This window comes from Grus americana, chromosome 2 (assembly GCF_028858705.1).
Source record: "Grus americana isolate bGruAme1 chromosome 2, bGruAme1.mat, whole genome shotgun sequence".
In the NCBI taxonomy this organism is placed as follows: domain Eukaryota; kingdom Metazoa; phylum Chordata; class Aves; order Gruiformes; family Gruidae; genus Grus; species Grus americana.
The window spans coordinates 101,126,215-101,152,086 of record NC_072853.1 but is presented as its reverse complement, the minus strand read 5'-3'; the positions used below and the strand labels follow the sequence as shown (position 1 = coordinate 101,152,086).

The 25,872-nt window shown below is 39.3% G+C and overlaps 1 long non-coding RNA gene across 1 annotated transcript in view; it reads right to left on the bottom strand.

The window, feature by feature from the left end:
- Positions 1-25,872, bottom strand: part of LOC129203058 (uncharacterized) — a 264,016-nt gene that overhangs the window by 236,149 nt on the left and 1,995 nt on the right. Inside the window, exon 2 of the long non-coding RNA XR_008575906.1 lies at positions 24,523-24,828. This is a non-coding gene — a long non-coding RNA (uncharacterized LOC129203058). The remainder of the gene's footprint in view (positions 1-24,522; positions 24,829-25,872) is intronic.

Sequence of the window (25,872 nt, the reverse complement as noted above, 5' to 3'; positions counted from 1 at the left end):
TCACCCAACCAGAAGCTACCCTGGTACTCTGCCAAGAGCCCAAAGCAACAACTAGTAACTATAAAATGTAGTCATCTTCCTTGCTGATATAGAGTGAAACCCCTTCCACTCAGAAAGCACAGGTCCTGGGTATGACACTGCACCATGTTTTGAATCCGTATTCATCACAGGCCATACCCGTATAACAGAGAAGCAAGAAGCAGGATTGCTTGGTAGATTATCACGCGCTTCATTAAACCTACTCTGGTTCTCACTTTTTCTTTGTGATAAAGAAAAAATTTACTGAGGAAGAATTTGACACCTAAAAAGGAACTTGATGTTTTCAGTTTAACTTGCCAGCAACAAATATTTTTATCTTTTCAACAGCATTGAAACATTTTAACAGTATCTAGACTGGCACATAAGAATATGCCTGATAACTAACAACATTACGTTTACCAGCCTTCAAACTTACTGCTGTCTCTATTAAACCAAAATTATTTTCAGTACTTTTTCTTTTGAATGACTACATTGTTCCCTTCTTTAGGGTGTGCAGAATACCTAAATATACATCAAACTGTTAAAATGACATTTGCAATCAGTAGAGTATCAGAAATATAATCTCTGGACAGAGTACACATTCATCTACCAACTATGACTAATGCTGCATACTTTGCATCCCATACTCCAATTCAGAAAAAGTGCTTTTTATTCAGAACAAAATCTAGACCTCAGTATTGGCCTTGGTAGAAATTAATATAACCACACATTTAAATACCTTGCTAGAATTAGGGTCTTGATACTTATCCCCACCACATGGACAGGTCTACCAGCACAAAGCAAGGCAATGGATTCAGAAATGAAGGCGTATAGTAGCTTTCTCTTTTCATTCGGCGTGGGAGGAAGGCTTGACTTTGTTTGACCTTTTGGGTTGTGAAGGAAAGGGAAAGAGAGCAAAGCAGAAGACAGAAAAAAGAGACCATCTAGGGGGTTTGTTGGGAGAATCTGGTTTTTAATCCTCTGTTTTTTTTAAAAAGTTTTCTTATAAACTATCACCTTCTATTTACTGTTTCTGTTCTTGAACTACAGAAAATTAAACAGCCATTCAAAAGAAAACATCCCATTAATTGAAGATAATAGAAAAATGCTGCTAAACAAAAAGAAAGAAAGTTCTTTATTGGCAAAGTGGAAGTGAAGGAAAAAACCCACGCATACAGAAAGCGTTCATTCCTCAGAAGAAAATTTAGACACCAGATTCCTCACTGTGTTGCCCAACAGAAAAAATTCTTCTAAGCAAAGAAAAAGTTATGTTCATATCCTTCAAATATTTGTATACAGATCCTTAACTCCTAACCTATTAGTAATGCCGCTAAGTTCACAAGCTTCCACAAGCAATTACAAAATGCAGACTTTAAGACACACATTTTGTTCATCTGTGGACCCATTGAAATGGGTCTCTAACTGCAAGGGGGAGAGGATGAAAGGCAGCTAAAGATATTGACAGAAATAGTGCTTATCTATAGCCTTATGTCAGTTTTCCTAATACTTCTCAAAATAAATAAAAAAAGAAATGCCTTTCTTAGACTCTTACCTTGATTACATTAGGATTATTTAAATCAAGGGACTTAACAGTTTTAATCACCACTTGCATCAATCTAAAAAAAAAATCAAGCTTGCTTGGTACTTATACTTAGTTATTTTCCTTAAGAAAAAAAATAATTCTCATATTAGTGACCTTCAAGATATTTTGATTTGAAATTAATTATTATCCTCACAATAACTCCAGCACTTTGCCAGAAATTCTATTTATTTTTAGTGAATGTGATTGACTCTGTTGGCCACCATGCCCCGCAGTGTTTAGAATTAGCAGATCTTCACCTACTACACCCACTGTATTCTTATGCCAGAAGATGAAAAACAAGCTCTCCTGTCTTCTCTTCCAATTTGCTCTTAATTTTGAATGGAATAGCTACTATACTGAAGTAAATGGAAAGAAAATATTCCCTCCATATGAGCAGACTGCCATTGTCAAATGTTCACACCTCAGGCATAAATCCAGCAGCCTCCCACCACTCAGCGAGCTGATTTTCTCTATAAGTTTAACAGTAAATTTATAACTTTTTTTTTTACTTACTGTAATTTCCTCAAGCCTAAATAAGCTCATGCCTCACACCCTCCAGTCAGTTTTAAGCTCAATGTTATTTCAAAAAAACCCTGAACTATTACATATTATAATAAAATATTACTAATACAATAAAAAATATTTTCATCCACTCGGTCTTTCAGAAAGGGACCTTTGTAAATAAGATTTCATTTTTATCTCTAAATAAAAGTGTAAGTATTTATTTTACAGCTTTTATCTCCCTGTTCATACAATCAATTGTTGTGATTTTATTAGTGCATTTGGGTATTAAAAAGAAACAGGAAGAATTGAAGCCTACCCAACCATTTTGTACAAAACCCACCCAAACCTCAGAACCAAATTACCAACAATTCCTCATCCTATTTTTCTATTTACATTTCTTCCTACTCCTATGTCAATTTAGCCTTTTTTTTTTTTTAATACAGAAATATTTTCCTAAAGTGACAGCAATGGAAACAAAACTGTCATTTCACTGGTTTTATACTGGCAAACAAAAACTAGCCAAACACAAACCTAATGGAAGTAACAAAACCGCAGAGTAGCTGCATTTACATACTGCAGAAGGTGAACCCACAATAGATAATGCCATCCCACCCGTACCTCTGTGACAGCACAAACAAACTTAATATCTTGACTTCACTCCTAACACTGAAATCCTCCATTGGGACCACTTCCACTACAGACATTGTATATTGTGTATGTATTGTTATTTGCCTGTAGACATAAAACCAGGCTTTCAGTTCCTCCATCACAAAAAAACCCACACCACCAAAGGCCTGTGGACAACAGCCCGGAAAGGAACAAGGAAAGGCTTCACGTGCTGCTCCGCAGCATTTTCATTTCAAGGTCTGCACAAATAAAACCCACCAAATCGAAAGAATGAGAAGTGGCTTTGTTTGCTAGGTCCTACAGCTCCCATTTCAGTGAGGTAGCAGATGATGTGGAACTGGGGTCTGTTCTTCTCCAGGCAGCTGCCCGTCTTTAACCTCCCCCAGAGCAGCCTCTCACTAAGCTTGTGAGGCGCCCTGCAGCAGAGCACAGCACAGCAATGGGACTCGAAAGGCGAGCAGAGCAGCACCAAAGCCTTCAGGGACAGATTAGATGGCATACGAAATACTGACCACTCATCCTAGCCCCACTCCCACCACGGAGCCGAGGAGCGGAGCCTGGCACGGGGGCCAACCTCAGGGGTAGCAGCAGCTCTAAGGGTTCCCGTGCTCCCATCTGCACTGCACAGCCTGCTGCAGCCCAGCACCTCCTCTCCTCCACCAGCTCTTTCAGGACAGATTTAAAAGCCTAGCCTGGTTAAAAAGCAGTTAGGAGATCTTCCAGTTGTACCAAGACTGAAATCATCACACAGTGATTTAAAAAAAAAAAAATGCCGCTGCCTCCACCTCCTCCTCCTTTTATGGCAGAGCAGCAGGTGACAGCAGGATTACTGTGGTATGTGGAAACCACATGAAAGGACAGCTATTTTTAAGAAAAGAGCTAACTCCTCCCTCAAACTCTGAGCTAAAACATTTCTTCACCTTCTACTGAGGAATTTTTCCCATCATGCAAGAAGAACACACAATCGAGACCGCTAAATTTAGAAAAAAAAGTTTCTCTGTTTGATCTAGGTAATTTTGTTAGACAGCACTTGGAACCAGAAGTCTGACGCATCTTCTAAATAGCTTAAATGACCCCTACTTACAATTACATTATTTTTAGTTCAATTAATACATTTCTAATTTCTCCAGAAATACATTTTTTTCCTCAAGAGTTGTTATATACCAGAGGATTTATTTTATTCTTCATACATAGCAGAGAGATCTCCACTTTAAGTGCCAGATCTAGCTGTAGAGATGTAAACTTAATAACATCATGTCATAATTTCTAATGTCAGACACATGTCAATATGTAAAGGCTCCACCTAGATATAGACTAGTGCTGGAAACAGAGAACAGACTTCATTTCAATTTAAATGGGCTTGCTTGCAAAGTATATTGTTCTTCTCAGACAAGGGAAAGGAATGACAAGTAGAAATACCCTACTAGATTATTTAAGCATTAACCACAAAGTTGAGAAATAAAGCATTGTATGAATACAAAAAGACAGAGCTAGTGATGAAAGCATGATCACTCACTGGGACAGCACAGTGATGCACGTGCTAAAACACCAGACCAGAACACACCAGTCAGCCAGTATGTCAGAGCTACCAAAAATAAACTTCTGATTTGGACCCCTTTAAAAGCACATAAATTTTAATTTTTTTTTTTTTTAAAGACCTACATAAATCTCCACTAGGTACTTTGAACTGGATAGAGAAATGAACTATGACTCTCTCAAGAAATATCTTTTTAAAAAATGCTCAACTAATAAATATCTCTGCATTTCTTCACTGAAGAGAAATTAGAAAAAATATTGTCTCAACTGATCTGTTCCTTGGAAACACCACCTTTCAAAATGCAGTCCTGATATCTTTGGATTCAAAAAGACTGTTATCAACAGGTTATCCTTTATTCAACACAAGAGGAATCATTCTTTAATATTCACTGAACAAGAAAAGAGTTCTTAATAAATCTGATATTTATGCAATATTCAACTCCCATCTGATATCACAGACAAGACCCGATTCATCAGACATGTTTGGTGCTACGTGCGTTTCAGCAAGTTTAGCAGGTACCGTTTGAACAGGCAGAGCTCTAGGTTATTCTCTTTTTCTCCTCTCAGCATTGCTCCAGTGATCCAGCACACAGGTTCCTGCACAGCTATCAAGCGCTGACAACTTCTCAGAAGCCCTCTCCTTCCCAGGCCCGCTCTCACGGGGAAAGGGCAGCTTGCAGCGAAGCCATCCATCACTTTGCCTAACGAGAATGCTGAATGCTGCCACTTCGCTCAGGCAGACTCCCAACACAGCCAGCCTGGAGCACGCCATTTACACCCGGAGCCAAGTACTATGGCAAAAGGGCCACGTGCGTCTGACTTGCTCTGCCATTTTGCCATCAGAGAGGGGAAAAAGAGGAAAAGGAAAAAACAAACAGTGCAACAAGCACAGGTAAGCTGTTTTTCCAAAATCCATCAACTTAACACAGAGGCATTTTTCTAGCAACCCAAACCCCAGTGTAACGTAAGCCAGAGGGATTTTGCTCCCCTTGCCAATTTCTGCCCCTTTTTCTTTGAGGCTACTGGCTACAGAACAGTGAATAGAAAATGTAGAAACTAAATACCTGTGCAAATGATTCCTGGTACTCATCACAGTTGTTTACGAATAAGCCCAGTTTTGCAGCTCATGTCAAATAAACTGTGCACATTTGCAGGAATTTGCAAAGCAGGTGCCAGAGGATGATGCCTGTGGGGGCATTGCAATTTCACTCATCCAAACTAAAGGGTGTCCCACAGGGGACCAAAGAGCTTGCCATTCAAGAACCTGCTTGACAGAAAAGAAATACCAGGCACTCTATTCTATTAGCACTGCAAAACATAACTAATTCCGAGACAATCGTGCCAAAGTCAGTATAGTTCCCCATGTCAGTCTTCTCAAGCCAAATACAAATACTCAACCATCATCACTGAGAGATCGCTTCCAGAACTTCTAACCAGATAACCAATGTTTATTTTTGAGGTGCCCTGTGCAATAAACAGACCCCTGCATCTCCTACAGGAGATCAGCATCACTAGTACTACACAACAAAAGTCCACTAATTCTCTCTTTTTCCCTTCCCAATTCCCAGCTATTCCGCAAGCCCTTCTTGAGCAAAATAGCTGAATCGAGTGCTTTCTCTCTCCTGCTGTTTTAGGATTTGGAGAGGTGATGCCTATTTTTCTAAATTGATACACGTCTAACAAAATAGCCTTAAAAGACCCCTATGTCACACCTTGAAAACCAAAGTTTCCATTTATAGCCAGGCAAAGTATCATTTTTATCATGCAGTGGAAACACCCAAGAACTGGATTTTTGTTTTGCCTTCCTTTTCTCTTTACACATCTACAAGCCTCTGGTGACTGACATCAATTTTTAACAGTGCAGGCTTTCTTCTACCACTCCTTCTTGAAGGGAGAGTCAGCAGGTAACGACACATGCACTGTTCATGCTGTTCAATAATTTAATATGGTTAATGCAGATCCTTCTGATTCTAAATCCCTTTTAATAGGTGCTTTCTAATTTTGACACAGGTGCACCAACCCATTAGACATGGCTACTGAAGGCTCGTCATTACATATTTAAATCCACAGTGCCTGAAACTCAAGTTCACTGAACTTATAAGACCATTTGTACACATTATCATCAGCTCTACCATCTCTACAGAGGTAAAACATTTTTAGCAACACCAATTTAACCAATTCATGCCTACTTTGCTCAAAGGGCTCCGTTTTTCCCTATACAACCCACATGGGCTCTTTGGCTTGATTTGTTTTTTAGTTCCGGGATATGCAAGAAGAATTAATAGCTTCCTCAGCCATCCCATTCCTTTGGGACCAGTTTAGAACAACTCTGATCTTCTTCTTACCTTTTTGGTCTTAAGTGACTGTCATACCCCTTCTTCAAAAAGTTTAGCGTCTTAAGAATCACAATGCAAATGTCTTGAATCAAAATTCTGCCTAGAACAGAGATAGTTAAATTGGTAATACAGGATAGGAATACGCTGTCTGGTTGTCCTCCATATAACTCTCTGAAGTAGCTCTAGTGATTGAGGTCTACATTTAACCAAACCAGAGGTGCAATTTTTAGTTTTTCTTTTGAACAGAGTAGAACATACAACTTGATTTTTTTCTTTTATTTGGTCATGAATCATAGAAAACACATCCGCAACTAGCAGATATTATCTGGGTCTATATGCAATTTGCAAATCATACACTGAAAGTTGATGATAAAAATACTTCCAGTATCTGTAACACACAAGGGGATGCTCCCTGTTCTGAATGCCTCTCTTCTCAGCTGCTACATCACAGTTCCCGTTAATCCCTGAACCTTTCCTTGTCTGTCGAGTCTGTATCCAGGCATGGTGACAGCAGCCTCCATCTTACTGTGCTGTACCTATACATCTCGCTCAGCTAACAGGGAAGAAATAAGGCATTTTCATTGTCTTTTGCACAGTTTTAGGACAGCACCACTAGCTCTTTCCAAATGCACTTGAAATATCTAGTTGCTTTCTTTTTTCCTCATCCTCAGGATATATAATATATATGAAAGATTTAGATTGATTGTATCATGAGAGTTGCTTTGCATTTTTCTGTGAAACTATCAGGAGTCAAAAATAAATCTATGGCTGTCAGACAAATAACTTTAAAAAAAAAAGATGTAGCAGCAAACATGCAAAAAGGCACACACTGAGTTTCTGCTACAAATACTTGTCAAAATGCAATAATCAGAAGATTTGCTTAAAATCCTCTGCTCCACCAATACCTCTAAGTAATAAAAAGTATTCCTTTTTATTTAGTTAAACTAGATACAAAAATAAAAATTAGTTTCTATATTTTTAGCCTACAGCGAGGACAGGCTATCCCTACTCTACTGATTCTTGTACTTGCTATCTGACTGCCGGAGGAATGAGCCCTTCCAGCTCTTCTTTGGCCTGCCCTGTCAGCTGGGGCAGCTCTAGAAGGGCTACAGCTTTTCAGCTTTATTCTAGTGAGTGTTTCTAACTTCTGAACAGAAGTTTTCAGCATCTTCAGTGCCTACAGCATTTAAGTTATAGGCGAAATTGAGTAAAAAAAAAACCCCAAAACAATAAAACATATATGTGGAGTGGAAAGATGACAAGGAACACCTAGCATTCCTTTTACATAGACAGCCATCAGTCCTACCAGTAAGGAACAAAGTTTTGGGGCAACAACAGATTTTAATAGATGGTTTAATTATCTGGAAAATAAAAAGGAAACAGGCTGCTATCAATTATTTTTACAGAATGGATACAGAAGAAAACCCAAAAAAAGCTGTATCACTACATAAGCCTGGTTTCTTCTCTCAACAGGACACAATACAACTAGAAAACACAGAACAAAGGACAAAAATAATCAAAGGTAAGAGATGGCTCCTGCGTGTGGCTCCTTTAGCCTCATAACCTCTTTAAAGAGACCACTGAGAGGAGATGATGCAGAGGTCTGCAAGATCCAAGCTGGCAGGGGAAGGCAAGCAATTGGAAAGAAACAATTGCCTTTCCTGTTACAACAGCAGAGGGGCATTGGAGGAACCCAGCTCATAGCAGGTTCAAACCAAACCAAAGTAGATTTCTTGACGTGAAGTCCATTGTGGAATTCAGTGCCACTGGGTGTAGTGAATACTACCAGTTCCCATTGGCTCAAAGAGTGATGGGAATAAAAATCCTCAGTGATTATCAACTACAAAGACACTTTCACTCAGACAAGTCTGAGGCTTACGAGCCATAAATCACTGGAAACTATGAAAGCACAAATACAAACTTGTTCTGTTTTCACGCACTTCCTGAAGCCCTGCAATAAAGCTCCTGAACTACCAATTACATTGTCATTGTCTTTGTGTATACCTGTTGCACCCATGTGTGCCACAAAAGAGTTCTAATGCATTTGTTATTCCTTCCCCCCCCGCCAAAGGCAAAACTTTGACCAAGTACCACCCTTCCTGCCCCTGAGCTCTTCCCCCTCCTTACCAATACTGCAAATCCTTCCTTTTATAGGTAGGCAAAATACCATTGTCATATTCACACCATCAGAGCAATCGTAGATACAAATGACCATGGATTATCGTGGAGTAGGCAATGCAATCTCCAGCCAATGCAGATGTTCACTCAAACTTCCTCTCCCAAAGGGCAAGGAAAGGTAGGGAGAATGGAAACCTTGCTCCTCCCAGGTACTGACTTTGTGGATTTCATTCACAGCAAACTAGAGACCTTCAGGGATTCCAGCTCCAACAGTGATATTACAAAAGGAGAAAAACCCATGCACAAAAAAACCCAACAAAACCAAGAAAAACCCCAAACAACTCATCATACACAACACCCAGAAATCCTGACCACAGAGCACACAAGTTGAGATGTCAACCCTGAAACTAAAAATCCTGGTATAATGATTAAACAGCTCCCACATAAAAATGATACACGAGAGGACTGTCTATTACCTCTTAAAGTGATCAGAACTGAAGAAATCAAATTCCCACCACACAGGCAGGAAAGAAAAACCTCAGAGGTGTAACACTCTCTGCCCAGATACTCTATAGAGACAGACACCCCCCCACCCCCCAAATGACATTCCCATTCCAATTGGCACAACTGGTGTGGTGTGAGGGAGGGTCCTTCCCGGGACTGCATTGCCCCGCATTTCAGAAGCATCTCTTACAGGAAAAATGATCCAACTACAAAAGCAACACAGGAAAGCCTAGGCAGTGCTGAAAGCAAAACAAATGTTCTTACCACCCTCACAAATGCACTCAGGGAAAGGATGCTTATTTCCTACAGCCATGAAAAAAACAGCTATGTCCACTAAAACCCAGCCAGCAACAGGTGCCATCAACTGAGCAGGTTTCAAACAAATTGTGACTTGAACTATCACAAGGATCACAGTCCCATGGATTGACATGTACAGTTTAACTATTTCCTAACATGGTCTTCCTCTACTGCAGTAATACTTCACTCCAGTGTGCAGCCAAAGTGCCACCACAGAGAGAGATTCCATTCCAAAGCTTCCCCCCTTGCTACTCCCTTTTTAAGTTGAATATTTGCACTCAAAATTATTAAAATACCCCTGGTTAAATTTATTGCATCCAGGCCTAGACCAGGCAACCTCAAGCAACAAATCAAGTCACTTGCACTATCACAGCACTCATCGCTGGTATTGCCACATGCTGAAAAGAGCTTATGATGGGGTTACCTGGGATTATCCCATCAGAGTCCTTAGGAAAATGAGATACACTGTCTCGCAATTGGATTAAACTGCTGTGAAGTGGTCTGTTATTCAAACTGCATTTAAAAAAAGTTACACTTCTTGCAACCAAGATCAGAGCAAGAATGTCTTCTTGCCCTGAGCCTCTTCAACATAATCAGAGCCATAGTCCAAGACACACTAACAAATACTAAAATAGGTCCCACAGAAGAGCTATGTTTTATGTGGATGATACCCTGATTCTAGTCTCCAGCCGTCTAAGGTCAATACCCAAACTATAAGAACTCATTGAAAACCTTGGGCACTCACCCAGATGTATGAATTTACTGGAACAAGTCCCAGGCATTAGGATTAATTAAATGCACATGAATCAGGACTTGCTTATTCACTGCAGTTTCTAACAGCAGTGCCTGGTATTAAAACATCTAGGAAGTCTAATCCCCAGAGATTATAGTCCAATAGTTAAACTTAGACCCAATCATCCACGTATCACTAATGACTTGGGAAGTAAAAAGTGCATAGTCACTCCCTAAATCTTTGGACAAAAACAAACCTGAGAAAAAGTACACAGACTACACAAATGGTTGTACTCCAGAGACCCCCAGGCCTAATATTCCAATATTATTTTCAGAATGTCAGGTATGGGGGAGGGGGAGGTGTTTAGTTTTCAAATGAGAAAAGGGCACACAATTACTTTAAGAGTCTTTGACAAGGTCAAGACTAGGAAAAGGGAGAGAGAAAGGCTTAGTAAAGCAACACCACACTACTTTTCTAATAAATTAAGCTACATAGCATAAGCTAATTGTGAACAAAATCCAGTAAACAAGAAAAGTATTTCCGTATTTTCTACATACAGCTCTCTGCACTGGATTCTTACTACCAAAAGAAACCAAATCCTACCTCATACACATAGACATACTGAAACAATTCGCTATCTCACCTCAAACAGAAGCCTCAGTATAGTAAAATCCAGTTGTAAATGAACAGAAACAGAGCCAGAGAGAATACGATAAGACAGAAAACGAGCTGGAGGGCAATACTGCAGACATCCAGTTAAGAAACCAAAAAAAAAGTCACAGAACCATGTTTATTCCTCATATACAAAGACTTACCTAATCCAACTACAATATATTGACAGTTCTCCAATACATTCACTACACTTAATATAAACCAAAACCAAACCCATTTTTCTGCTAAGCGTCAAAACATCTCAAAAATGTAGAGAACACTACGATTTCCTGAGATAAGCAGCTACTTCATAATGACCCTTCAGAGATGTAGTATAAGTCTAATGAAGCAAGAATGGAACAGAGAACTGACAAAATACGTAACAGCTAAAGCAAAAAGAGCAATAACAAAAATTAAGAGAACACCACACTCAGCCTCCAGTTGCGTTTCTACCAATAAAATTATCTTTAAGGCGCTCAGATGTCCCAAAGACTTTTTTAGAACATGTAAGTGCTCCCCAGTGATCAGTTTTAGAGGCAAGAGAAAAGAAAACAAGAGCACACATTGTTACAAGCTTTTGGGATTATATGAAAATCAAAATTGAGATCCATGTAGCTTCACTATTTCTTTAAGCAAGTAACCTACACTCTTGGATTTGTATTTAGCAAGCAGCCACTCTCATTACATTAAAAGGGTGGCTATCAGAAGAAGCTTTAGGACACAAAGTTTTGCTACATTGGAAACTAAGTTCTCATTCTTTTTCATCTACATCCTGCTCTCTTATCTTCACTCCCATCAAACAAGGAAAAAAGATGACAAAGGTTTCTATAGTGTATTAGAAAAACTATTTGCAAATGGAAGAAACCCAGACAATTGACAGACAACCCCAAAAAAATAAGTACCACTGAAACAATTTCCCAAAGCTCATCAACTAAGGATCCCTGCAGGAACTGTGAATAAAAGGTCAAAAATAAATACACCAACTTCCTTTAAGGTCCTCCCTCTCCCATCCCACAATGCACGTGTACACATTCATACAGACCAGTGCTCTTCCTTTTGCTTGAATTTCCACTTTATTTTGTGTTTTGATACATGCCATAAAATCCATATGCTGAAAACAGTGTTTAATGTAATTTTTGTCTAAAAAAAATCTTCTCTTAATTTTAATTATAGAATATTTGTATGTATGTATCGGCACTTTGAATTTGAGATTTGAAGCATGTCATCAGTGTGAAAAAAATCCTCCAAACTGCTTTGATGCATGACATTCAATCAAACCAAGCTATATACCCTCCAACTTCACCAGCTAAGCAAACAAAAAGACACTACCAAAAAAGAAAAAAGTGTTGTTCTCTTATTTTTACACACTTGTGTTTAATCACATGTTGTTTGGTGTGATCTGTAAAACATTACACAATTTAAGAATTTAGGAACATAAGAATCAGAAGTGCTTCATTTTGTTATAGGGGAACATCAATGATCCTCCCACTTACAAGAAGATTCAAGTGTAACATTAAACCAATCAACAAAAGTTGCACTAAATTTCTTCAGAAACACAAAGCTAAATTTCAGTCTGACACATTTTGCTGATGTGGACATGACAAACAGCAGCGTTTAAAGAAGTGCAGCTGTTTATTTGCAGATTTAGGTCTATTCTGCAGCCCTCAAAACACCTGGTGCTTCACATTATATCACAGAGATACTACTCTGACAGCAGGCTGGCAAATCTGATACACAGCATTACTCAAAGTGATAGCAATAACCACCTTTTACAATTGGTGTAGGAAAAACTATGCTAATCAGAGACAGACAGGATCACAGACTTGCACACTGGAACACTCAAACTATCTCCTGCATCCACATAAGTTGGCCAAACAAAGGGAAACTTTAATTTTCCCCAGACCTTTTCCGCTAACTATATTAAAACAAGAAGTAAAAGAAGATATCAAGGTGGTTGCATTCCTGCCCCAGTTCTAATGAACTTCCCCGAGTATTTCAGGAGATGCACGCAATTAAAAAAAAAAATCACGTATTAAATACAACCCATATTCACAGGAATTTGCATATGCATTTCTAGTTAAAGTTAATAATTAGCACAGTAAGATTACCAGCAAGTGCATTACTACTCTGCATGCAAAGATGCATCTTTGTCTGTCTTTTTCTTCTGTTTATCTACCCTGTTTGGAATGTTAAACTTCTGCGCTATGTAAATGAAAATATTTAATTATGCAAAGCAAAAGGGGAAAGGTTTACATTATTATAATTGAGTTAAATTCTTTCTGCTTTAAGTTCAAATACTGAGAACATAGCTGAGCATCTGTTAAGAATTTCAAAGTCTTAAACTGCTGCTTTATAAATTTTAAGAGCTACACGTGAACAATTTGAAGTCTTTTGATGTTAATAAAATTAGTGTAATATATTCAGTTTCCATGGTTAAAATTAAAGGAAGCCTGAAAGCTTAATGCAAATCCAAGGTGAGAAGCAAATTCAGAAATAAGTCTCTCATTTGCTACAATTTTTCAACTCTTGTGGTAACCAGAACTTATAATTGCAAATGAATGAATGAGCAAATGGCTAAGGAAGCTAGAAGTAAAACCATTTCAGGAAAACAGCACCTTAAGAGCAACCTGTTCATAGAAAGGGGTCTCCTTCAGTTAAAGGAAAACCTGATGTTCATAATTATGTACACAATAGTATCTCATTAAAAAGTCAGTGTGACACATTGAAGATGGTAGCCACATCAAAGGGATAGTTGCCTGATGTCTTCATCTAACTATGCCGAGACACAAAGCGATAGCTGTCTTACGTCACACGTAACAATGCTGAAACACTCAAATACGCCAGTGCTACGAGCCGTAAAGCAGGATGTTCAAGAATGGTATATATTTATGAAAAATATTTCATTGAATCTTCGCACTAAACCAAATAATCACCAGCTCCGCTTTCCACTTGGTACAGAAGCACCAATAGTCCAAAGGAGCTTAAGTGCTCACACAATTTGAAAGGAGGCAGAAGAACATTCCTGTTCTTCCATCAGCTCCACCTGCTGCAAAGCTGCCATGTCTTGGATCTGAACCACTGAATTTAGCAGGATACTCAAAAAGATTAAAGAGGTAACCTAACTTCTGCTGATGTTCAGACTGTGAGACGATAGAACGTGTTGGCTGTTCACTTGCATGTTTACCTGGCCACAAAGATACAGTGATCTGCTTCAGAGGGAAACAAACACACAGCTGGCAAGCAAACACATCTGCGTGCTTAGTTTATGATTTCTGAGACGCAGTGGCAGGCGCCCTCCAAAGTTTCAGCCATTCTCTGCCACATACTGGAAGGACTGCCTTGCTCCTGTAGCACGTACAGGTTTACAGCCTTTAGCAGTGGAGGAGGTTTAAACATTTTCACGTTAACATTTCTGATGCAAAGTCCTTGTCTCTTGACCATGCCTGCCTGTGCTGTTCAAGCGAAACCCCACTGACCCTCAAGACCCGAGACCTCCGTCCAGGCAGAGGAAGCAACAGCACTCTTGACTGCTTGTTCAATTGCTCATTGCCGTTCAGATGCTGGTGGTTTAAATAAATAAATGTGGGCAGCATCTTTTGGTTAGAGGTCTGGTCAGACTAACTTGTCTTGTCCATCCTGTACCCTGGAATAGCTGTAACAGCCGAGCAGGATGCCAGGACTCGGCACCACACCATCACCTCCTCTGAGAGGCTGGGGGATTATTTTGGGGAGGGAAGAAAAAAAGAAAAAAGATTATGGAGTCACACTAACCACTCCACAATTACAACTGAAATTTGCCTTCCACTATAGGCCCAGTTCCAATACTTCTCTCAGGGCAGAGATGGATGAAACTACTTAGCTAATTACCAGCATGCATACTTGTAAATTTTTATCTGTGGTGTTAATATCAAATTACTTGGGTTCTGAATATAAGCAGATTTGAGCTTTTTTACCACTGTTTATGTATGCTTTCCTTGACCCAACACTGGACAGATTTTTTTATTTTTTTTTTTAGGTTAAATCAGTGTTATAGTATCCAGCCCTAACTCCAGCCTGAGCCAGCATTTCTACCAGGTTTCTCACTTGGCACAGGCTACACTATATAATATCATACGGCATAATCTGAAAGGTCTGCCTCACTTGCTTATCCCACACACACCCCACCCCCCAAGAAAAAACCTCACACCACTGAAGGCATTAAAATGCATTAAGCTGGATGGCTGCAAAATGTCATGAGTCCTTACTGACTCCACGATTTAAGCTTGATACCTTGATAGAGGTAATATTTCTTCATTGCTAGCCAGTGCAAGATTTGTTACCTACACAATGACTCAACTATGACATCTTTTATGAGTGATATGTTAAACTAATTAACATTAACCTAGCAGAAGAATCAAGCATAAATTAGAGACCATTTCAGTTAAAGATAAAGAGAACTTCTATACTGATAATTTTCCCCAAATGAAAGACTTTGACCCTTGAAATATGAGATTTGATTTTAAAATTAACTGATGCAGAATTCTTATGCTGAATTTTTTCAACTACATTTTCTACTTATTTCAATATAAAATAACACATGTGCAGCTAGCATAGCAATTCTAAATCCAGGAATTGGAGAACCAAGACAGGACAAGAACCATACAAACATTATAAGAGAGATTAAATATTCTATTATGCCTAATGAATTATTTGTTCCTTTTCCCACTTGGGAAAACAAAAATAGGACAGCCCTACACCCAAATGCAGGCATCAACTGTTCATGGCAATATTCCTCAGAGTCTGTATTTCTCATCTTTCAACACTGAGACAAGAGGCAGAAAAAGTCAAAATTCACTAAAAACACATACGACAACATTTGCTGTCCAACAGATATGCCAATATTCTTCTATGAGTGCACCCTGGTTCTCTTTAGATACACACGCTAAGTGGCTGCATCTCCCTCAAAAGCTAACTACTATTGAGTATCTCTCTGGCAAGCGGTTGCTATACTACATTCAACCCCTGCCTCTCCACAGAGATTTACATTTTGTTTTTCATAGAAGAAATTGATCTTACCTAAGCAGAACCAGAGATACCCTATTTCAGTCTACTGTGTTTTGCAGTGATGACAGTATATGATCCATAACAAGTTTTTGCCAAGTCGTCAATCCAGGCACTGACCTGAAATAACAGGGTCTACTTCACAGCTCTCTTCAGCTTAGAAGCATTCAGAATAACAATAAGAATGAAGATACCCTACTCCTCTTACACAAATCATGGCCATAAACCACTGCCCGTGGTAGAAAACAAGAAGGGAAAGTGTTACAAGTAAAATGGCTCCTGGCAATTCCTGGGCTGTTTGCACAGCACTACTCACAGTAAGCAACCAGAAGCCTAGAATATACGCTGCTTTAATTCAGCAACCATCTCTCAGATACATCATTTCTGATATAGTAGAGCAACAAACCAGAGAGCTCCTCTTCCCTTCATGTTCAGAAACTATTACCAGACTACAGTGTGTCTGAAAATCCTTATTTTTAATAAGGCTATAGTCATTTTATCAATGTCTATAATACTTTATCCTACATAGTTATCGGAGAGCCCAACTATGCTTCACAAGACTGTACCAACACTTTAAGAAAAGGCTCAAGATGCATCACCCTGGGCAACAAACACACAAATCTACAAAAGAATTATTATTCTGCCTCTTTTCTGTCCTACTCTCCTTCTGATCTGTCATATCTTAACTTACTGCCTTTTGCAACTGTATTCAGGGCAAAAAACTATTTCAACTGCAAAACACAATCCAAGGTCAAAGCAGTAGATTGATTTCTTTGCATTTGCAAATGCAGAGAAATCAATCTGGGAACGGTTCTGGTCTTCCTTTGCAAACATCCTTTTGCTTGTCTCAAACAGAGCGCCACTAATACATCTACCCTGCGTGAAGTCCACAACAAGCAACATTCCACACAGTTTTGGTGGCACTCACAGCAGTTCTTACCGAAGATATTAAAACAAGATATATATAAAAAAAAATCTCCTCTAGCCACTTCAAGTATTACACCGTGAATAATTTAAAGCAATGGATTCCATCAAACCAACATATATAGGTATGTACATACATATACACACATTAAAAAGTTAAGCCAAATTGATTACAAGTTGAAAAAAATATTTTTTTTTTTAGTGCTTGTCATAGCTTCACTTCAGATATGCCTGCTGCTTTTCAGAGATGTCTTTTTTGGGGGGAAGGGAAGGAGTGAGCAGTTTGCCTGAGATTGAGATAGTGTTTTAACACTGATTACAGTGAACTGTTTCAGTATATGCCTGATCACTACTAATTCAATAGACATTTTTCCATTATATGTTTTTTCGACTGATCAGAATTTACAGGCAGGATGTATTTCAAGAAACAAACTGGTAAATTGGAACAGAGCACATATTTCATTTTGAGGAGCTACAAACCAAAACAAAAAGGAAACACAGCATGGAAGACTACTGACACAAGACGACAGAAACAAGGTTAAGGAATGCACTAGACACTGCTTCAAACAGAGAGGAAAAACCACCTGTCTCCTTCATGAAGCTGCCTCAGGCACCACACCTTTGGGTTTGGACTGTATGATGTGCATGTGTACATGTCTATATATATATCTAAAAATATAAGCATGTAACATGTATACACATACACACAGAGGCTCCGGTGTCTGACTTGCTTTTCCAAAAACCCCAGTGGTTCATATCACCACTGAAATCAATAGCAACTATTATTTTGCTCTGCTGAAAATCAGCCTAAATGACTGCATTTAGACACAGCAGCTCAAATGTCTGTGGCTAAACAGGAAAAAAGTGCACTGGGTAACTCAAATTGGCTGATGAAAACATTCCAGGTATTAGTTTCAAGCTACTATATGATAAAATGCATACAAGGAAGGCGTTAAGTATGAGTTTAAATAAGACATTTGAAATAAACTAGCATCTAATTAATCTTTGCATTGTACGGTCCAAAACCAATCTCAATGAACAGGCAATTTGCTTAATGTCCATTTCTTTGGGGAGAGGGAGTAACTTTCTCTTATTGTTGCCTTTAAAACTTCCTTGTCAGTCCTATTACTAGGACTGAAATAAACTGTCATGAACATATACCAAGTTATAGCCCCCTTCCTCCACTGCCCAAGTGCTGGAATTCCTGCAGAAGATACACATCAAAACCTCTCGAGCTAACTCCCGTAGCTGATGTATAGGGAGTAACTAAGTTGACAATATAGATTTTTACAGGGACAGCTAATTTATTTTTGCAAGCTGTACTCCCATTTATGCTTTAAAAGCAATAATCACTCAACTTTCTCTCAATTTAAACAAAGTTTTTCACAACGCATTCAAATCGTCAACTAAATTAGGCTAGAAATGCTCATGCATCAAAGTCTCCTGAAGATGGATGATAATATTCAAATATCAGGTGTTGATACCATGGAAAAGAAGCTATTTGAAAATAAGAAATGGCAGTTAATCCAAATCTGATAAGCCAGCCATGATCTAGGACACAGATTTTAACCACATGCAAAAGGAAAGCTTTAAACTGATAAAGCCACATAACATGTAGATTTAAGACTATAAAAATAATGCATACAAATCCTGAAGCTGAAAAGGTGTCTACATGATGAAGAACAAGCTTTTGGGTTTAGAATTATGTTTCTTTCATTCCTCCTTTTGCAAGTGTAATGAGTTTCAATAAACAAAAAAAAAGCAAGGGACTGAAAACATGAAGTTGTGAACAAGAACCACCCTTCCTTCCAAAGTCTCCTTTTCAGTAAGGATCCATGCCTAAACATGCTCCACAGGTCCAGTCCAGGAGCTCAAAGGAATAAAGCTACTGCCTATATTGCATCATAAAACTCTGATTATGGCAAACTTAAGCCACAGAGACAGAAGACCTTTCATTATCTATCTCATCTTCTGGTTTTTACCAATAAGGCTACACATCTTCTGTAAGGGGAAGAATGTCTCTTCCAACACCTGAAGCCCAAAGCCTTTAAACAGCCGCCTCTCTACAAAGCACAACTGAGTCCATGTTCGCACCCCACAGGGGAGCCCAGGGAAGAGCCCCCTGAGCTACCGCCAGCTCCGGCACCGGCAGAGCTGAAGCCACATCACAGGCAAGCTCAGCAGAGAGGCAACAATTAACAGATCAAGTCTGGTAGCACCATTATACAATTAAAGTAGCTTACATGCCTAAATTAACATCATGTGCAGCACTACACCAGCCCGCACAAAAGTGGAGAGTTGCTTAAATACACCTCAGCGTTTGCTGCATATTCTAGGGTATCTTCTTAGGTATTCTGGAGCCATCATAACTTCTATTATTTTCAGAGCATATGCACAGAGCAACGCTGCACTGATACCAACCAAAAACCCATTTGCACATTCTGAAAGATAACTAAACAAGCAGCCACACAAAGTCTCACCTCTGAGATAATCTCAAAACAACATATGCAATTCCTGAACCACTTACCTAAATGAATTTTTGCCTTGCACAGTATTGCAAAGCCAAACAGAATAAGCTAACTTGTATCCTCAACTGAAGACTGCAGTTATTTTGGGAGCAAATTTAATTCAAAACATGCAAAGCTAAAGTCAACTTTGTTTCCTTGTACAGCATTAAACAGAAATGATTTTGTCATACACCAAAAAGAAGCCAATACTACTGATCCCAGAGATATTTATAACCTATGCTATGGCCATTTAAAGATTGCACTACATTTTCCCATTAGAAATGCTCTGATGGCACAGGCCTCCAGACACATAAATTATGACAAACTGCTTCTCACCCATTCCCACAAAATCCACCTCTCCTTTCTCTATTGCATCAATCACTAGCTATTAACCCTCGTCTTCAAGATGCCTCACCACGTCCTTTCCTCACCGATCGACACTGGCTCACAACTAAGTCGGACTCCATCCTTATCGGCCTAGAATACCCATTCCATTGCCCACTTATTAAGTTTTATGACAAACGAGTGCCTTCCCACCCACCTCCCTCGCCTGTGAGGAATCCCATGCAAACATTCGTGGTTCTACTTTGCCATAAGGCTCTCCCTTATCTCCAAAGGGGAAGTAATGCCGACATCCAGAGCAACACCATGCTCATCTCCCCGTACGGGACTCAAGGCAACTCATCTCACGTACAAAATTCTTTAGGAACAGTTAAAAAAATACCCACGCACAGAAAAGTGACAAAAAAATGGATACTGGAACATTTAAGATGTATCAAAATGCAGTATATTTCATAAGGTGGCAATGTTGTTCCTAAAAACAAGCTACACTTTTATTTAAGTATTAAAAAAGTAATCGTATTGCTACTTTTAGCAGGAGCATGCACATTTAGATTAGGTATGAGAATTTTTCCCTTCTTTCTTCTTTAATTAACAGAATTAAATGCAATATGTTCTCATTAATGTACAATAGTCATAGATACGAATACAGAATCTACACTTGCAGTAGTTTCATAACCTTTCAGGGGAAATACTGTCCTTGTCCTCACATGAAGACCACAATTAATTTTGTGTTAAAATATTCTTAATCCCCCTAGCTTATCCATTTCCCCCTACCAAACCCAAACATGTTGATGCATTTAATCAAGGGAAGGTCAAGGTATCAAGCACAATAGCACCCTACACCAGGCTTCATAAATAGTTTGTGACAAATTTCATGTTATGACAATGCAAGTGAAAAAAAAATCAAAATAGAATCCAGTAGTGAGTTGGAAAGCATCTTGCTACATAAAATAAATCCAATCAAGAGAAAAAAAACTATTCCAGACACCATATGGCTCTGTCTTGACATAACTGATAGCATTTTACAGAAAGCTGATCACGTGTTGGAAGCTTCCTTTTCATTATAAGTTTTCATGCAAGTATTTCTCAGTGATAACTACAATAGAATGGGGAGGTGGTAAACCCCACCAGCACCCCCAAATCATAAGTGGCAACTCTCTCCTTCCAGCCTTTGTCAACTTCCTTCTACCTCTCTCACAAAAATTGCTAACACAAGCTAAAAAAAACCAAACCATACTCCAACGCTTATACTGATTCTGTAAGAATATTGTACCTCAAGTTACCTGATAAGGTGACAAGTGAAAGCAGAGAAATAAAATAAAAAGACATCATATTCACAATTATGATTTTTACTATATAAAGCTATATGATTAAGCACATGAGATTCAATCAGCATTGGGCAAAATAAAGAGAGGGAAAAAAAAGCTAGATACTTTTCAATACCATTTTCTATGGAACCAAAGCTACAAAGCCAGCTCCATTCTAGAAATATGCCCTGTCCTACAGCTTCTACCTCACCTTGCCAGTGAGGAGCACAAAGCCACCACTTACCATGCCATCTTCCTCATAATTGCACAATACTCTTTGGACTGTTTGGGATCGCTTTTAGGGATTAACAGTAGTATTTCTAAAAGCTTTCTCCCACAATTTTACTCAAGTGTCAAACTGCATCTCTGCATCCCAAGGAGGATGCTCTGGTAAAGCCTCCAGAGAAGGAAGCTCCTTTGCCCTGCACTGCCAGGAGCAGGGTCTCCCACTGGAGGTGCAAAAGGCAGCAGGCCCTCAGGAAAACATCCCTGTCTCCATTTTGTATCAGGAACAAGTCAGGGGCACACAGGTCTACAGAAATTTCTACCTCACTTGGCAATTCTGGAGTTCATGCCCCCCCAAAAAAACACTTCAACTAAAGGGAAGGAGCAGTCAAAGAAATAAAATAAAGTCTTTATTGCATTTTCCCATCTACCTTCCCAGATGTTCATTGATAGGAAGTTACTCCATATACCACCTCATCTATCTGTTACCCAAAAATCCAGAAGTTACAAAACCTGCCCTTGTCTCCTCTGCCCATTCCTCACAACACACAAATCCAACACTGCAATTCACCTCCCCACAACACACTGTAAAAGCACTTCTTCCAGCTTGTTAAATCTCTTCTGCGCTCTGTTGGCCCGCGACACCCCATGGTTACTCTCACCTCAGTTACATGGACCAAGACCCTTTCTCATGCAATAACATACATCGGCTACAAGACCTTAACTGAGAGTGCAGTTCAAAAGAGGAACCACCGCTCAGACTGTTTGGGTTTAGTTTAATTTTGTTTAGGTGTAAGTTCTGCTACCAGCTGAACGACAACACACCCCAGGGTAGGCTTGTGAGGGGGGCTCAGAGCTCACCTCCAAGCCCACCCTGCCTAGGACACCTGCAAGGATCTCCATCACCTTCCAGGACAGTCACAAGCAAAGCAAGCAATAGCCCAATTGTAACCAGAGACAAACCACAGAACAACCCTTTATCACATGCTGTAGAGCTACAGTGTTAGGGCTCATACCTGAAACCCTCCTCTCAAGCAGCAGCTCCCACGCTCCTCCCAGCCAGCCCCCAGCAAAGGCAGCACCACTGCTTCCTGCCCCAGTTAAGGCAGGTGCTCCCCATCGCCCCTCCCAGGGCCCAGGTGCTGCTCCTTCTCCGGAGCGCTCAGCCTCCATCCACCCCCTGCCTCGCCTGCTGGTGCTGCCCCTTTTGCTGGGTCTGCTCCCAGGAGAAAGGTACAGGGACACTCCAGCCAGAGCCTGCAAAAAGCATTTTCTCCATCTCTGTGCAAGCCCTGCAAGGGTCTCAGCCCTCACCAACACAGCACACCTACCAGCTGGGAACTACCGCACTAAATGTTTCCTAGTTGGCCCCACTTTTCCTCTCTCTGCAGATCTTCTCTCTGTCTTCTTTTCATTTTATTGGAAATAGTCCAAAGCAAATTTGAAGACAGATAAATTGTATTCCCCCTCTTTAAATCTTAACAGCTTTGTCACCAAGTTATTAACATTTGAAATGTTCTGGGTGTAAACAAACACAAACATATCTGATAATTCGCATAATATATCCTGAATCCTATGGCAATGATGAAATTCAATCTACACAAATTCTCAGAATAAGCTAAGATAAGGAGTTGTCTCTATTTACATTAACTGTAAGTAAAAATTCACTTCAGTTTTCAGTGTCGATGAAAATGAATGGCTTTCATGCAGATAAATGAAGTGTACCTTTTCTAACCAGTTTACTTTTCGTAAAGAGTGGCAAGTGCCTGAGAAGAAACTGAAGAAGAAGAAGAACTGCACAGAAAGAAAAAACGATCGCAATTTTGGTTTCCTTTAAATACAAAAATGTAATGACTGGGCTTCTTTTCCAAGATGACACTAGATAGCAGCTCTAAATAATTTTATCCAGCACAATCCATGTATTATTCTTTTTTTCCTCTTTCCACAAACAGCCTAAGACTTTCCTTTTTTGAGACTTAAAAATAAAGACTTTCATACGGCTAACTTAAGTCATGCAAAGTTCAAAAATAGCATAAATGCAGAACAATGTTAAGAATGGAAATCTAAATGTACCTTCATTGCATTCAGTACTTAACAAAAAGCTTACCCTCAATAATCAAGAAAATTAAGAGTAGGTCTTTATTAAAACACAGTCAGAACCAGGAAATTAGGACTGCATTGCTTCTTGTACCTCTGTTTACAACTGGAAAGGATAACAAGTGATTATTCGTTCAGATTTCTATTTTGCTCTAAAGTAGGCCAGCCAGCTCAGCACTTTTCTTAAGATTATGAATTCTTGTCTGCCCTACATATGGTATAGGCTGGATCCAATCAGATGAGCTGAAATATGCAGCAAAACCAACTATTTTCATGTAATTCATTTTCAGCTATAAATAAGAAGTGCATAAAGCAAGTATAAAAAGATCACATTTTAAATAGTTTTTTAAATTTTCTTTGCAATTTTCATAGTTCATAAGGGGCTCAATGATTTCCTCACCATTGGATTAACACTTAATCTAGATTCAGGAATAATTTGTTATTCATTAATAACTCTTTAACAACTTGTTTTCTCCACTAGTTTTCATTTCATTTTTGTACATCGGTTATGTCATACAATAACAAGAAAACAGAGCACTGTCTGCTCAGTACTAGGGCATTCAGGATGCAAAAACACTCTACAAGAAGCCTTAAATCAAAACTTTAAAAACATATGAAACAAAAGAATATCTTGAATTTTTAAGTGAAATACTTCTATTTGCTCTTTCCCCCACACAAGCCATCCATTAGGATTTTTGTTGCTAGTTGGAAGAAGAGAGGTTAAATAATGGAAGGTTGTCTTCTTGAGTTCAATCAAAACAGTAACATCTTTAAACAAAGTTGGCTATTTGGAGGGTCGTAATTGTGGAAAATGCTTTGTTTAAATTGTTTTAAACTTATTTTTCTTAAAAGTTAACTAGTCTGCTTTTCTAGAGCTGCTAAGCACTCCTAGACCTAATGAAGTCATTACCTTGAAAATATCAGTTAACTCTGAAAACGAAAATAGTTTCACGTTCAGTCTTTCCTTCTACATTTAAGTTATACGCATTGCCAAACCATTAGTAAGGCATTTCTGTCAGATTACACCACTCAAAACTATTGGCCGGCATCAGCAGTAAGGCAATGAAAAAAAATAAATAAAAGGTTACAAAGCAAGTTTGTTTAAAACGAAGACGATGCACTTACTATGTCTTGTACATCAAAATACTATTTTTGCAACAGGGGAGAAGCATACCTTTCATCAGCTGCAGGTCCTTGATGTCAGATGGCAATATAATCCAAATGGGTCTCAGCAGCATTTTCCACAATATCCTCAAGTTTCGGCAAGAGGCTCTTCCAATTCTTCCAGGAGCCCGTTAAGTTATGTATGAATCCAAACAGTTAAGACCTTCAGCAGCTGTACGGTACAGTTTGTACCACGTTAACCACCCCTGAAGAATCCCAAGCTGTATTCCACCACTCAAAGAATAAAGCAACATGGCACCCATCACAGACCAACGTTTTGGCAACCATCCCATTTTCCCGACGACTGTGTTTTGACCTATTCAAATAGGAGGAATAAGTGTTAGTTCAGCACAGTAACTCTGCCACACCACTCGGCAACTAACATACAAATATTTCTTCACAGATTTAGACACATCCTAAACTCAAAGCCTGATGACGACATTTCACTTTAAAAACATCACCAGGCTGGAGTGTAACAGAAGAATTGGGCTGGATGCTGTCATGCCTGTACTTTCAATGCTTTAAGAAAAAGGCTTTCATATTTCTACACACATTGTACAGTCTTACATTACAGAAAGCACTGAAGTGACAGGAAAGGAAGGTAATATAAAGGCTCTTCAACTGCCCTGGCAGGTATTTCAAAACTCATGAAAAGGATAAGTCAAGAAAAAAGCCCCAGTAGCAAAAATAATACTCGTCAACCCTTTTGAAAGAAACATATCAGGATGGCGGAGGAAGGAACTTAATGGTGATCTTTTCTCCCCCCTCAGCCCCAGCTCAGTGTCCCTCTATGGCACTTCCACCAGCAAACATGCTACTGCAGCTGGGGCTTGGGCAACGAGCACCACAGTTGACACTTGGCCCAGCAAGGAGCAAGACAAAGCAGCCAAACCTGTGCCTGTCTACACTACTCCTCCTGTGCCATTCCTTCAGAAGTACTAACAGCAAATTTTTGCTTAGGTTAGGAAGGGGAATATAAGGAATGGAGAGAAAAGTTTGAGTACTCTGCACAGGAGGGAATAATGATATGAAGAATAGCTGCCAAGCTGGAGTGGGGGAAAGGATGAGGGAGAGGAACTAGAAGAAGCTTTTAGAGACTGGAAGATGCACGTTCACAGACATAAAGACAAGAAGAAAGGAGAAGGTGAATATTGGTGGACACACAAGAATTTTTGCTAGAAGCTCTGTCTGCATAACTGAGTAACATGCAGGTAGGGCAGACCACAGAAGAATAATTTTAGGTGAGGGAACGAGAAGAAGCTTTTATGTTTGCGTCACATCAGGAGAAACCTGAGGGTATCTACACATGCATGAAAAGAAAGATCCTGGCAAAAGAAGCTTTTCATGGGAAATGCAAGCA